Source organism: Salmo salar, chromosome 06, assembly GCF_965601325.2.
Source record: "Salmo salar chromosome 06, fSalSal1, whole genome shotgun sequence".
NCBI lineage: Eukaryota > Metazoa > Chordata > Actinopteri > Salmoniformes > Salmonidae > Salmo > Salmo salar.
The window spans coordinates 35,385,001-35,401,185 of record NC_138296.1 but is presented as its reverse complement, the minus strand read 5'-3'; the positions used below and the strand labels follow the sequence as shown (position 1 = coordinate 35,401,185).

At 40.6% G+C, this 16,185-nt stretch overlaps 1 protein-coding gene across 3 annotated transcripts in view; it reads left to right on the top strand.

The window, feature by feature from the left end:
- Nucleotides 1-15,438: 15,438 nt before the first annotated feature.
- Nucleotides 15,439-16,185, top strand: part of LOC106606997 (SEC14-like protein 1) — an 18,599-nt gene continuing 17,852 nt past the window's right edge. For 2 of the 3 annotated variants that reach the window (XM_014203526.3, XM_014203527.3), the window contains exon 1: nt 15,439-15,606. The gene's annotated coding sequence lies outside the window, so the exon portion shown is untranslated. The remainder of the gene's footprint in view (nt 15,607-16,185) is intronic. The other variant, XM_045720306.2, reaches the window with a different exon arrangement.

The following is a 16,185-nucleotide window of genomic DNA, read 5'->3' as shown; positions in this document are numbered from 1 at the left end:
GCTGCAGCAGAAACAGCTGTCACCCAGCTTGTCAGGGCCTGCTAATTAGAGCCAGCACAGATAAACACTTGATACTTGATAAACACTTATATCTGAAAGCCTATCTACCTATGGTCAATGCCTGTTTCTTTGTGACTACCTGTGGACTGGCATGTTACATTGGGTTACTATGCAGACTAAAATATTGAATGGAATAATATGATGAGTATGGCTAAATCTTCTAGGCTCTCCATTACTGTAGATATGTAGGTGAGCAGACTAGAGTGGCCCATTATAAAAGGCACTGAGGTCTTTGAGCCACTGTTTGAGAAAAGGTCACAATGCGTGACTCTTCTCTGACTCCTCTCAGGTGCCCAGTGTATTAATGTCCTGGTGATGAGATGAAGCCGAGTTGACAGACACGGAGTGAGCTCATCTCTCTCTCTCTGGTGTTTTGGCAGACTTCACTTACTATGGCAGGGCAGCCCTGTGAAAGCTACATCTTTCTCATTTGAATGTGGAAGGACTTGTGCGTTCATCATCATGATTGATCCGTAAGAGATTGAAGGAAGTTCCATTTTACATTTTTTCATTTTGAGTTTAACAAATTCAAATCCATCTCGCTATTCGAAAACCAACACATTATGGATTTGCTATTAATATATTCTGAGGCTATCAATGGCATTTAAACAGGCCATGGGCCTGTTACGAATGGAATTTAGAATGGTCGTACGCATAGAAGTTATTTATCAAACAATCCTACATGCGTCATGCACACACTGGTAGGCGATAACCATTGATAAATACCAATTGTTCTCAGCCTCAGTGGTCGTACATGACCTTGGCTGTTTGCATTTTGAAACTCCCCTAATTAAACATATGGTCAAAATCATCCCTTTAAAGCCTGTGTGGAATATATAACACCGTACCATGAAATACAATGGTGCAACCAAAAAATATGATCTTTTTTACTTTTCCGAGACTGAAATGGAGGTGCTAGTGTCAGAGATTGAGTACAACCAACATTTTTTAATTGGCTCCCTGCAGTTGTGGCTTGACCAGTAAAAATTAAAACATGGCTACAAAGAGGACCATTTGACAATTCAAGTTGCTTTAGCAATGGAAAATATACTTTTAATGAGAAGGCAACACTCACCAATAAGCCATCCATCCTCAACAGCTCCCTCCTGCAAGCGTATAGGCCAACATTGCTGTTCTGCAGAACAAGTTGGGCCACTTTGCCACCACATTCAGCAGTGTATTTTACGCATCGCATCACCTGCACATAAAAAGTGGAAGCCTTTTCTGTTCACATAGTTGAAACCGTTTTGGGATGGTATTTTTGTTTTGGGTGTGGGTGCCGTCTATTGCTCTGCTCGTATTTGGGAACCCATGGCATTATGGCAAAGAAACCCCTCTTGACCAACCTGTTGTGCGATGGTGTATGGAAATTGTATGTGTTACTGTTCCTTTTGCTGATGATTGCATCCAAAACATTGGGTTCATCGAGGGCTGTGAGATGCCTATCGGCAAGTTCCTACTGAAAAGTGCTGTTGGCAAAAAACAAAAACCTGGGGGTGGATAGCGTTTGGATGTGCACCGGAATGGCATGTGTTTGTCTTAAATCTCTGTAAAAATCCTAAAGATTGGTTTTTGAAAACAATATTTACTGAGACAATCTGTACTTTTTGCAGAAAGTCTCACCTGTCTCTAAAAATGCACTCTGCTAAATGTAAAGTGTGTCAAATCTTCAAACAGAGCAAGATCAGATATCTCTCGTTCGATTTCTTCTTTAGGATTTGGTTGGCGGATCGCATCCAACTTTTAGGTGCATACACCGCCACCTACTTTACTGGTGTGTGAGGCCATTCACGGCCTACCTACATTCAATTCTTGATTTGGTAATACAAAATTGGGGAAAAGGAAAATTGCCCTGCCAACTACTAGCCCTCTCTAAAAAACCACCACCCCATTCCACTATTTAACCCTATCTAATCCTACTTGAGACAAACGGTGTGAGAGGACAGAACACTACCATTCAAAACCCCCTGCAACTATTCTGCAGTAAATCCTCACAATTCCATGTACTTCTCTTCCACCACAACCTCTATTTTCTGTGACTTCTGATCCATTTCTGCATTACAATTGACCACCATGGCTATGAATGCTAAAAAGCCCACCTTACTGAAGCACATATTCTTCCCATCTCTCTTGCTTGGTCTCTGCCTACTCACAGGAATCCTCTAAGTATCCCTCACCCTGTACCCATCTTCCTCTACCACTCTCTTCACTGCTTTGGCATATGACACTTTCTGTACAACTCTAACCATGGCAAACTCAGCCTGCCTTTCTCTCTCACCAAGTGCCTCAATCTCCAGCCCCATGGGCACCCCCACAGCTAACACACACAACTTTCTCCAAGGAAACTACACATTCCTTCATCTCATGACCTCCTGCACACTTCTCACATCTAGGAATCTCCCTCCTACACACTGCTGCAACATGCCCATGAACTTGACAACTAAAACACTGTAGTATTTTTTTAACAATGCTCTCACGGGATAACGTACATGAAATTGTTGGGCAAAGACTCTACATCAAAACTCAGCAGGACAGACAATGTCTTCTTCACACGCTCTCCATCGGATCTGTGTCACACCAAACGGCCGGCATCACAGATACCAATAATTTTTTACATTTCAACTGATCCTCCTCAACACTTAATGCCACCCCAATATTACTCCTTTCAATGGCGCCGTGCTCCAAAGAGCAAACCAAGACACATTTATTTTCCCTAATCACGTGATCCGGAGTGCCCCCTTCCTCTGCACGGAAGAAACACGATAAATCATCACTAGTCCACTCCCGAGTTACACTCACCACTCAACAGTCCCCAGCCTCTTCTCCACCCAATATGGATCAGCCAAAATGCAAGGACCCACAAATCTCACTCCCACTGGGCCAGAATCATCCTTTTCATCTTCGGGATGAGGCCCAAACTCGGCGGGCCTCACCGCATATACTACCGCCATACTCTCTTCAGGTTCCATCTCTGAGCTACTAGAGCAGGTATCGTACTTTTTGCACTTGAAGCCAACCTTCCTCAGCAGCCCGCTTCCCTTCTCAGCGGTCATCACTGCACCTGCCAGTACAATTAATTCACCCTCACTCGTCACGTTCACTTTCCTTCTCTAGCTTTTCCAAAAGTTCTGTGCGATCCTCTATTCCATATTCCCTCAAAACATATTCCACTTTTTTCCTTATCCGCGATCTTCTCCTTTACCAGAAATTCCAGAAGGCTTGTGCAATCCCCACTCCATATTTATTCATAATATGTTCCACTTTCATCCTTTTTTCCTTGTCCGCCATCTTCTCCACCAAGTAGGCCTCCCTTGAGCTCTCAACTCATTCGATTTTCCATTATCTCAGTCTTTTATTGTATTTCAACAATGGTTTCACTTTCACACATACTTGTCATTTAACAAATGACTGTACTTTATATTAATTTATCGTAACAAATGCACTGATGTAGTCAAATTATATACTGTAGCTTGTCAAGATATGTTGCATGAATTCACAATGGGAATACAATGAAATGGAAAAATTATTTAATTATTACTCCCACAATTTCACACATTTTCACCATATATTTGACCCATTCTACACTTGACAAGCAGTTCCTTATTCCACCAATGTGTACGCATGGTCATGGCGGTGCGTACATTTACGCAAACTCTCAAGCAAATGTTCATATTGATAAATCTAACACTTTGCGTTGAAATGATCCCACACATGGTTTACGCACAGATTTGTGCCTATGAATGATAAATGAGGCCCCAGGGCCCCCAAGGTACCATTACTGTAAATATGTAGCGAAATTTCACATCACATCCATTATTTCCTAAACAGTGTAAATGTATTGGTACTTTGGACTCCATGTTGTTTGGCTAATGTCACCCATGTCTAATGTACCCAGGAGGAGACTCCCCCCCCCACCTCCCAGGCCACTTACCCACTTTAAAAAGGTAAGGGTGGATATCAGTCTTAATGTAGGCGTATACACATCAATAACTTAATTACATCTGTCAAGCAATTCGAATTTATGTAAGTGTTCATTCTTGGCCTCTTTCTCCTTGTGCAGAAATTACTTTCTCATCAGACACCACTTCAGATTAGACTCCTGACTGCTGTTGGAACATCATGGCACTGACTGAGGGAAGAAATAATCCTGTTTATAAACAGAGTATCCGTACTGCAGCCATAAATTAATAATATTAATGAATCATCCATGGAGGAATTCTAATATATGATTATTTCTGTAAGTGCTTTCTGGCCTCTTCAATATACAAGTAATGATAATAGATCATTAAAACCATTCCTTGAGAGATTGAACCTCCTGCACCCAGACAAGATAATTCTTAGGCTACAATCTGCCTCTGTCTTTGGCATCGTGCATTACTTTGAACACTGCTGCTGAGAGTCTGAAAGAATCATAGTTTTGTTTACCAGCTTGCTGGGAGTGTGTGAGTGTGAGTTTGTGTGTGTGGCTGAGCAAATCTCCCAGATTGAAACTATGCAGTTTTTTTTGTCATTGACAAAGTACCTGCCTGGGAGTCCTAAATTGACTATGGTGTGAGGACCTCTAGTGGACTGAAGATTAACTACAGTCACTGTACAATACATTAACCCTGAGTCAATCACCCAGTTGATCACCGATGGTGTGCTGTCTGTCTCACAGGGGACATGGAGGACGGACGGGGGGACAGCCATGCTATTGGTGTTTGGTCAGGCTGCTTTCACTGTCACCCCCCCATCAAACCAGCAGCTGAATGGAGAGATTAGCCCCATCTCTCACTCCTCTCACTAATAGAAAAAGGCTGACCGGGTTTAAGGGACTGATAAATTGCTTCTGCTCATTCCTTCATATATATTGACCTTTACTGCACACACACTGAAGTGTAATTTTCCTGACGCGCTAGCCCCTACATACTATATATTGTTCATTATTACGGCTGAAATTGCTTTCATTAGAATTTCTCTCTTCATCATGGGTATTTGCATTGGGTGTAACCTTTACCTACTATGATCAGATGGCCTTTCCTCAATTATGAGTTCATCAGTGCGCACTACTGTAAAAATATTATTCTAAATGCTCTTGGACATAGCTTTAACCTACAGTACTTTCTTCAATGAATCATTGGCTATTGGCACTAAATAGTAATTCCCTCATATTTGAACTCAAAAAGACCTCAGATAAGAAATCACATCTATGTAGAAAAAGTTGTTTCTGCAGAACAAAGAAGGGCTGGGTGGCACTAGTTAATTACCAGATTGAAGACTGAACATCATTTAAAAGCAAGGCAAGCAATCAAAACAGAACCCCCAATCTCTCCGAAGTAATTACTAGATCCGTGCCTTCTACACCGAGCTGTCAATCACTCCACACAAACAGGCTCCAGCTTCATACTGAGACAACGAGCTCTCTACAATTAAAGGGATTGTAATGAGACAAAAACATTTTAGACTTTGTGTCTGTCTATCGGGAATTGTTTTAATTAGCTATTGATATAGATCAACTGGCTATCATCCTGAGTCAGTTTAGCCTCGGGCACACTTCTCTCACTGTGATGCCAATAGTACTTTTCATCTTGGACACACACACACACACACATTCTCTTTCTATAAGGTGATTTCCTGGGCTGTTTGTTGACAGTGAGTGAGGGCATATTTTAATTAGATTTTGAATGATCCATTCCACAGTGTGGAACAAGTTTACTGTTGGTTCTGAAGTGAGTTAAATTCCTTCAAAGCCTTTTGTATTTTTCGTTTTCTGAGAGGGCTTTAGATATAATTTAAACTGACTTCCCATAGGGTATCTTCCCCAAAACTACTATAGGAGAAACACAGAGAACTATACGGAGCTGAAAGAAAGCACAATGGTGACACTGAATCACCAGGGGATAGCCTTATCTACCACACTGACTCACTGCTGCTAATTAAAAATAGGGAACTTAAAGACTACAATAAGGGAGATGAAACAGAATGGTGTCACCCAGGACATGAACACCACTTGTTAAGGTTGCTATTGCCTAGATGTTCATGATCTCTCTGTTGACAATGGTAAAGATGAGGGAGAATTATAGATACAGACAAAGATGGTGACAACAGAAATTACACAATCCGTGTGTGTGTGTGTGTGTGTGTGTGTGTGTGTGTGTGTGTGTGTGTGTGTGTGTGTGTGTGTGTGTGTGTGTGTGTGTGTGTGTGTGTGTGTGTGTGTGTGTGTGTGTGTGTGTGTGTGTGTGTGTGTGTGTGTGTGTGTGTGTGTGTGAGAGAGAGAGATGTGACGCTCTGGATGTGTGTGAGATCTGGAGGCGGCGTACAGGGGAGGACAACATTCAATTAGAGCCAATTGCAGAATTACAGCTAATCAGACAGGAGAGATAATGTGTCAGTAATGAGGATGATAAGGTCAGGTTGGAGGGGAGACAGGAGCTGAGTGTAATACTGCAGGTCTGGAACCTCCCTTTGGACAGGATTGTCTACAGAGATGCTCACTGAGATGCTTTCAAAATGGGGATAGGAAACAGTAACCACGACATAAAAGAGAACAAGGGATGGGGGCTATACCCATATGTGTGCAATGAAAGGTTTAATACATGTAGGCTGGAGAAAGTGAATACATCTGTTGGCGCTGTGGCTACCTTAATGACTGAAAGATTATTGCAATCTGTGTGGGTAGCTGGAGAGGTAGGATGATTGACAGTGAAGGTGAACAGGTGGTCACGGGTCACGTGTCAGGTGACAGAGGAATGGTTGAGACTGAGGCAGAAATTCCTTTAACCATAAAGTGGTATATTTACTGGGTAGTCTGTCTGTGCTGCATAACAAAGGAAACGGAATAACATGTATCCAATCAAATTCATAATCACAAAGATCAAATCATAAATCATTCATTATTAACATAATTTAGGAATTCAACAATCCAGTTTATTAATAAGTCATTAGGAATCATCCGTGAGTAATTTAGGCTCGTAACTATTTATCATAAATCATGAAAGAATAATACAAACAGTGATCGGTTATTCAATCTATAATCGCCATTAGTTGGATATCAGAGTCGATCAGTTCAACAAACAATGACTTTCTTATTTCACCCTTTCAAGTGTCTTCATGTGTACATGTAATTTCATTACATATAAACCATATCGATTGCATAATTGGCCTATTATGATCAGTAGGGCCGTGATCATTGACCATTCACATTACACAATATGTTGGAGCGTGCGCTCCAAGCCGCGCTCCGCGGTAATAACTCTAAACAACAACTGATGGCCCGCTCTCCCGACCGCAACAGATAGTTCAGATGAAAGGTAACAGATTCGATGGATTCATGGACGCACAGAACTTCTGGATTAGACGGAGTGAAGGAAGAGAAAGCAGCGCGATCAGGCGATTTCCTCCTTTTATGGAGTGGAGATCTGTCGGACATTTCCACCTGACAGAATTAAAGCGCCCCTGGACCAGCTGAGTAAGTGGCAATGAATTAAAGGATTATTCCACCAACTCCATAGGCCTTTTCTATTTCTAGAGATATAGAGCTTAATTGTTTACTCAGACTGTCGTCTTTTAGTGATAATTATCCGTGTTGACAAGCAACAGCAGTTGTGGGAGTAATAGCAGAAAAATGCGGAAACATACTTCAAATATTGGCATGGCCAGCACATTACAGGCTCCAGCTGTGCATTTCAGTGGTGTTTAAAAATAACATTTATGCATTGGTGTTTTATTATACAGTCTGCCATTTACCTGGAATTTTCTTTGAAATAACTAGGTCAAAATGATGATTATTATAATTATCTTTCGGTTTCTTTGGGATTCATGGAGAAAATAGCCCTCTGTATTGTTTGGTAAATAACTGAATGTACAAACTGTTACTGTACCACGTGATTTTGTGACTAAGTACCAGGTCAGTAGAGTCTGAAACAGGACTGTGAAATACATTGTTGCATTTTCCTCTGCTGTCCCAGCTGTTAAGTAACCTCCACTAATTTATTTTGTGCAGTATGTTGAACGGAGGTTTGTCAACACACAAACCCAACCAGGATCCTCCTGAAAACCATGGCATATTGCCCCAGCTAGAATATTTGGTTTCTTGGAAGTTGTGTGAACGTACGTTTTGAGTTTTTCCATTAGTTCTGAAACGAAGCCATATAGTTCCTGACCAGTAAAACTGAACGTTTTTTTAAACGTTCTGAGAACGGAAGTGAAAATTTCACCTGTTCTGGGAATGTACATTTTTAGGTTGCAGGGAGTTTGTGAGAATGTTTTACTGTGGTTCCCTGAAAGTTTTCCTGAGAGGTTTCATTAATTTGTGCTGAGAATGGGAATTATAGGTTACTTGAAGGTAATTCAATTACTTTCTGAGAACATGTTTCAATAAGACTTTTATTAGAATTCTTAGCTTAGTTTGGATTAACCTCCAAGCACAGATAGGACACATGGAAATGAATTTGCTTAGGCGTCAATCATGCAAACACATTTTTATTTTCTATTGTAGATTCAAACCTATAATATTCTGTTCTCTATCCATGGAATTAGTCCACTGCGCCTCCAGGATGGAGCTAGCATGATATGTTTTTTTTTAACTCGTACAAAGTTGTTAATTTTAGTCTATTCAAGCAGACCCCATTTCAAAGGAATCAAGCACTCATTAGGATCAGGTGTGGCCAATTAGTGGGCACAGCCAACAAAACCTGAACACACTTAACAAGATAAAGGATAGAGTTTTGTTGATGTTTAGAAGAATGGAATGTGTATCTTTTTAAATAACATTCTTAGAACGTTACAAAAGTTTTGTGTTTTTTATGGAAAGTTTTCTTAAAGTCCTAGGAACAATTTGAGAATATGACTTTAAATAGAACCATGAGGAAGCGTTATGCTGAAGTACTGAAACTTCCACAGAAGAACGTTATTCCTTAATGTTCTCTGAACTATTTTAGAACATACCAGTTGGACAAACTTCCTAGACCATTAGCCAAATTGAAATGAAATGTAACCATCTTTGAACTTTTAGGAAACGTTCTGTTAAAGTAATGAAATATCATGAAAATAACCTTTTTTTGTCAAGTTCCTTAAATGTGCTGAGAATGTTCCAGAGCCACACAACTTTCCTTCACCATTCCCAGAAAGTTGTGAGAGAGTGTATGCAAAAGAACCATAGGACAAACACTCTCTCACCAAGCGCTAAGAAACATATGGTTCTCAGAACGTTATGTGCTAGCTGGGCGAGAAGTAATATTCTGCCTTTGTTTTGGCCATTTGTATTTTAAAGCATTCTTAACTGATGCCAAAGATGGCACAATTTCACTCAATTGATCTAAGACCAGGGGCTGTGTTATCAGATAAAATCCCCTCAATGCCAAAGCAGTGTTATGTTATGATGCAGTCTCTTTTTGTCTAGAAGATCTTTGGGAGGGCAAAGTGGCACAAGATGGCATTATACACTTAGACTTGAGCTGACTCGAAGAGAGTTTCTAACTGTTTTAACTCCATTCCCCCTTCCTGCTCTATGCAAATTATTTTTTTGCTTCTGCCAGAACAGCTTTGAATCCCTCTCCAGATGCTGCCTTAGGAGCCATACTACTAACCAGAACCAGGGCCAGGGCCAGAGCCAGAACCAAGGCCACAGCCAGGCTGAGACACACACAGTTAAGACAGCTGCCACCATAGCCATAAAAAACAATGTACATTTTTGGTGAGCTCTCATTTTACAACTGAGTGCAATGTGATGATGAGGACTATTTTAAACAATGGGTTATATAATTCAAGACATTATTGTGACAAACAACACAAACAACATTTGTTCAATAAAAGGGGTTTATTATTGAAAATCAAGGCAGATTTCAGACACAGTCTGACTGAGTATTCTCCACTACTATGACCATCTAGTTGAGCCGCTTGGCACAGACAAAGGCAAACAGGTGAGATCATTCCATTGCATTCCACTGGGCCAGTTAGTGAGAACACAGTCTTCAGTGTCTTGATCATTATCTGGCTGCTCTCCGTTCCAGTGGGTGAAGTCCACCTGGGAGCCGTCAGACCACATCCACCTGCCCTCCTTGTGGGTGTCACTCAGTCCCATCCAGGTGGGACTCTCAGCAGGGTCGTAGCTCTTGATCAGGTTGTTTATAATGTAGTGTTCATCCAGGTAGTGGACAGAGGCCAGGGTTGCTTTCTGAGACACTCAGTGTGACTCTGCATTGGCCCAATCAACACACAGGTCAATGTACTTGAAGCAATGGCCATTAGAGCTATACCAGCCCATGGAGCAGGAGCCCTGGAAAAGCTTTCCATCCTGGCCAGACAGAACACCTACAGCAAGGCTCAGGAGACAGAAGAAACAGTGGAGCACTGACATGGTGAAAAGGTGCTGGGATCTGCAGCTCTGCTCCTGTGTACGGGGCTGGTAGGCTGAGAGGTTCACTGTGCCAGGCTTTTATTTCATTAACAAAGGATTGGACAAGGTTGGTTGCTAGGTGGGATATCACTGGTAGATAATTTCTGGACGTGGAACCCTCATCACCTCAAAATGAATGGCATGCAATGAACTATTGACCTATGTCATCTTTGAGGCTGTTTAGTCACTGTATTTGGCCAAAAATTACACAGAAATCAGAGGTTTTAAGTGTATTTCTCTCTACCCACACTAAGCGATATAAACAAGCTGTAAATGGCAGCACTACAAGATAAGTGCTATTGCCACATAAACCAGTTCTTATCTCTGCAGCTGTGTTCTTCCCATAATCTATGCCAAGTTAAGAAGGAAAGAAAATGAACAAAATAAACCTTACAAAATATCACTTTTGGGTCAATCGTCAGTGATATTAACAAAAACTATTGTTACTCTTTAGAGAAGACAGTACAGAGGTCTTCATAGTCTAGGTACATTAACTAAGCATACAGATACAGTAATGATGCCTCTAGCAGTTCTCAATGAAAGAGGTTCTCGATGGACATAGCCAGTAAGTGAATGTATTGTCTTGAAACAATTGAATTAATAACTGAAGAAAATATGAAATAATAATACAGGTTACATGTTTGGGACAGGTCGAAAGGTAGGTACTAGTGTTTAGTATTGTATTTTGTGTACTGTAGGCAGTCCAACAGGTTTCCATTGACCTAGCAACAAAAAAACATTGCGATATAAGATAATTTTTCTAAAGATCGACAACATTTTTATCCGTTCGATAGGGGTGGATTTTTCTTTTGTTGAACTTTATTGCGAAAAATTATGATAAACTGTGTTCTTCGAAAAAATGATGATTGTCGAATCATTTTGAAGGTACGTGAGGCACGTGGTGATCACGTAACTGTAAGAGCCACTCCACATGCAATTATAAATGCCTACTGCTTGCAAATTAATTTACAACTATAAGAATTGTGTTTCTTTGCAGGACAAGGATTGTCCTGACTTTCAATAATGCCTGAAGTGCTTCGTCTTGTTTTACTGGTTGGCTGGCAAATTTCACCATCCAATTATTTCTGTTCTTCAGGAGTGCACCTTGGCTGGGACCATGAGAATTATTAGAATATGACAAATATTAGTCAATTATTGCATTCTATCCATGGTGGTTTTCGCGGGCTACCTGAGCAGTGGCGATTTTTATGTACATCTTGGTGGGGAGAAAAAAATTATAATGTTTTAATGCATGCCAGCAAAGCTACTACACAACACAGCACTAAACAATACATGAATTACACTATAACGGTGACAAGCGGTGCCCACGAAGTGTTAGGGCCTACATAAGTCCCAACAGCAGTTCCAACACATTACCACCGCTACACCTGGCTATCAGCGGAGCCATGTCTGGCAGCGAAACAGTTCATTCAGTCTAATTTACTGCCTTTTAAAAAAACATACAGTGGCAAGAAAAAGTATGTGAACCCTTTGGAATTACCTGGATTTCTGCATAAATTGGTCATCAAATTTGATCTGATCTTCATCTAGGTCACAACAACCGACAAACATAGACATAAACTAATAAATTATTTTATTTTATTTTTCTTGTCTATATTGAATACATCATTTAAACATTCACAGTGTAGGTTGGAAAAAGTATGTGAACCCCTAGGCTAATGACTTCTCCAAAAGCTAATTGAAGTCAGGAGTCGGCTAACCTGGAGTCCAATCAATGAGAAGAGATTGGAGATGTTGGTTAGAGCTGCCTTGCCTTATAAAAAACACACACAATTTGAGTTTGCTATTCACAAGAAGCATTGCCTGATGTGAAGCATGCCTCGAACAAAATAGATTTCAGAAGACCTAAGATTAAGAATTGTTGACTTGCGTAAGGCTGGAAAGGGCTACAAAATTATCTCTAAGAGCCTTGATGTTCATCAGTCCACGGTAAGACAAATTGTCTATAAATGGAGAAAGTTCAGCATGGTTGCTACTCTCCCTCGAAGTGGCCATCCTGCAAAGATGACTGCAAGAGCACAGCCCAGAATGCTCAATGAGGTTAAGAAGAATCCTTGAGTGTCAGTTAAAGACTTACAGAAATCTCTGGAACATGCTAGCATCTCTGTTGATGAGACACGTAAAACACTAAACAAGAATGGTGTTCTTTGGAGGACACCACGGAAGAAGCCACTGCTGTCCAAAAAAAACATTGCTGCACGTCTGAAGTTTGCGAAAGTGCACCCGGATGTTCGACAGTGCTACTGGCAAAATATTCTGTGGACAGATGAAACTACAGTTGAGTTGTTTGGAAGGAACACACAACACTATGTGTGGAGAAAAAAAGGCACAGCACATCAACCTCATCCCAACATCATGGTTTGGGGCTGCTTTGCTGCCCCAGGGCCTGGACAGCTTGTTTATTGATGGAAAAATGATTTCCCAAGTTAATCAAGACATTTTGCAGGAGAATGTTAGGCTATCTGTCCAACAACTGAAGCTCAACAAAAGTTGGGTGATGCAACAGGACAACGACCCAAAACACAGAAGTAAATCAACAACAGATTGGCTTCAACAGAAGAAAATATGCCTTCTGGAGTTGTCCAGTCAGAGTCCTGACCTCAACCTGATTGAGATGCTGTGGCATGACCTCAAGAGAGCAATTCACACCAGATATCCCAAGAATATTTTTGAACTGAAACAATTCTGTAAAGAGGAATGATCCAAAATTCCTCCTGACCGTTGTGAAGGTCTGATCTGCAACTACAGAAAATGTTTGGTTGAGATTATTGCTGCCAAAGGAGGGTCAACCAGTTATTAAATCCAAGGGTTCACATACTTTTTCCACCTGCACTGTGAATGTTTACACGGTGTGTTCAATAAAGAACGGCAGATAGCCTAGTGGTAAGAGTGTTGGACTTGTAACCGAAAGGTTGCAAGATTGAATCCCCGAACTGACAAGGTAAAAAATCTGTCATTCTGCCACTGAACAAGGCAGTGTTCCTAGGGCGTCATTGAAAATAACAATATGTTCTTAACTGACTTGCCGAGTAAAATAAAAAAGACGTATAAATGTTTAATTGATTGTGTTATTAGTTTAAGCAGACTGTGTTTGTCTATTGTTGTGACCTAGATGAAGATCAGATCAAATTTTATGACCAATTTATGCAGAAATCCAGGTATTTCCAAAGGGTTCACATACTTTTTCTTGCCACTGTAGCTGATATGGCTCACTTGCTTAAACAAATGTGGTTTTTACTGACAATTGAGATGTACAAACTATGGCATGAGTGGATAAGAGGCAATCTGTAATTTCGATTAAGACATGAGCGAGCTAGGACGGACGTAGTCAATAACTATTTGTTCAGCACTTTTTAAATGTACAGTGACAGAATTCAGAACATGGGTCATTCTTACAGTAATCTCCCTGTACACCAAGTCAGAACCGTGGGATAAATAAAGGGGGCATATAAGCAGACATTGAAAGTTCTTACAATATTCAATGATTACATTTCTCTAAAACAGGCTACATGTGCACCATCAAGTCAGAACAGCAGGGTAGGTTATGAGGGAGGGAAGGGATCAAATTATTAGGGTTGGGCACATGGGCTACTAACTGCTTACTACACAACATACACTTAGTATTACTTTCTCCTTGGCATATTCCTTAATTTATGCAGCAGCATACAACATATTTTGGACTCACCTTGTTGTGCTGTGCTCACCTGAACAGGAAGATGGCGTGGCGGTCCTTCTTGTGGGCTCTAGAAAGAGGCCAGAAATTCCGACTTGGAATTCTGAGTTGGATGACCATTCAAAATGATTTGTGTTTAGTGAGTCCCCCAGATCAGAGGCAGTAGGGATGACCAGGGATGTTCTCTTGATGTTCTCAGGATCTTGTCAGGGTATCTCTGTGCATTGAAATTGCCAACGATAAAGTGCAATTGTGTTTGTTGTCCGTAGCTTATTCCTGCCAATACCATAGCCCCACTGCCACCATGTGGCACTGTGTTCACAACGTTGACATCAGAAAACCGCTTGCCCACAAGATGCCATACACGTGGTCTGCGGTTGTGAGGCCGGTTGGATGTACAGTACTGCCAAATTCTCTAAAACATCGTTGGAGGTGGATTATGGTATAGAGATGAACATTCAATTCTCTGGCATGGCAACAGCTCTGGTGGACATTCCTGCAGTCAGCATGCAAATTGCACGGTCCTTCAAAACTTGAGACATCTGTGGCATTGTGTTGTGTGACAAAATTGCACATTTTAGAGTGGCCTCTTATTGTCCCCAGGACAAGGTGCCCCTGTATAATGATCATGCTGTTTAATCAGCTTCTTGATATGCCACACGTGTAAGGTGGATGGATTATGGCAAATGAGAAATGCTCACTAACAGGGATGTAAACACGTGTGCACAAAATTGGAGAGAAATCATATTTTTGTTTGTCTGGAACATTTCTGGGATCTTTTATATCAGCTCATGAAACATGGAAAAAACACTTTACACGTTGCTGTTGATATTTTTGTTCAGTGTATTTTCTATGCACACTTTTTAAATGTTGACAAAAAAATCACTGGACAAGTTAATGGAAACAGCTATACTGTTTTGATGTAGTGTTAATAGTGAATCTCTAGCGCCATCTACAGACCGTTTAAAAAAGAACTTAACCAGATCACACAGTAGACCTTGACCAACTTACATTTGATCATATTTGAGTCACTATTACTGTAACTGTAACTAATTAAAAACAAAATACATCAAAAGCTGAAATTATATTGATTAACATCTGTATATTTCCATACAAACACATATTTTTTAGGATAGGCTACTATGATGGTTTCATTCATTCATGACAGCATATACAATGTTGCAACCTTTTATTTGACTGTCAATGGTTTCAACAATGTTACCTTAGCTTATTCCCAGTAATATCTATCCTCAGTTGAAAACACATTGCTCCATGACAATATGTTATACAATTATGTGACGTGGTCAAGAGAGGCGGAGTTAGCTACGCCGGTCGCTTGCCTTGGATTCAACATCAAACCCGTCTCAGAAAGTTGCTTTATTTACGTATTTGTTGGAGCGTACCATGGATTTAATATAAGTAGATCGTCGACTGACAAACTTCACTTGACTTATCTCCGAAAGTCATCGATCTGGTATGTTTTAGGTACATTTTTTGCCGTTTAGGCCTAGTCATTTCGCTAAATCGTGTCATTGTACAAGGGAATTTCCTGAAAGTGTGATAATGTAACTACTGTATTCTTGTAGATTTTTTGTTTTTGTAACTAGAAAGCTATGCCATCAAAACCACTCTTTATTTTTAAGTCCAAGTTACAGCTAGTCTACTGTACTGTATCAGCTGTTCACTGTATAAAATGGACTAACGTCATTAAAAATAAGAAAAAAACACGTCACTGTGAGTCTAGTCTTAGCCCAGTTGAAAGATGCCAGTTTTCTCACATCCCAGCTAGGTAAATGATTTTGGTCTGGCTCAGTAGCTGATTGTATCATTATGGTCATCATCCTGTGATTACCGTTGATCTCAGCATGTTAACCGATCAATCAGCTACTACAGTTTATGACCTAAAGAATAGTGCCTTTGCAATTGAGGACAATCAAGCGTTTTGCATCAGGCCAGCTGTCTAGTTGGTTTTGGAGCTGATGATACAGCATTTCTCTTTGTTGTCTTTACAAATCCCATTCCTCTGACCTTTACTTCATGATGATGTGAACTT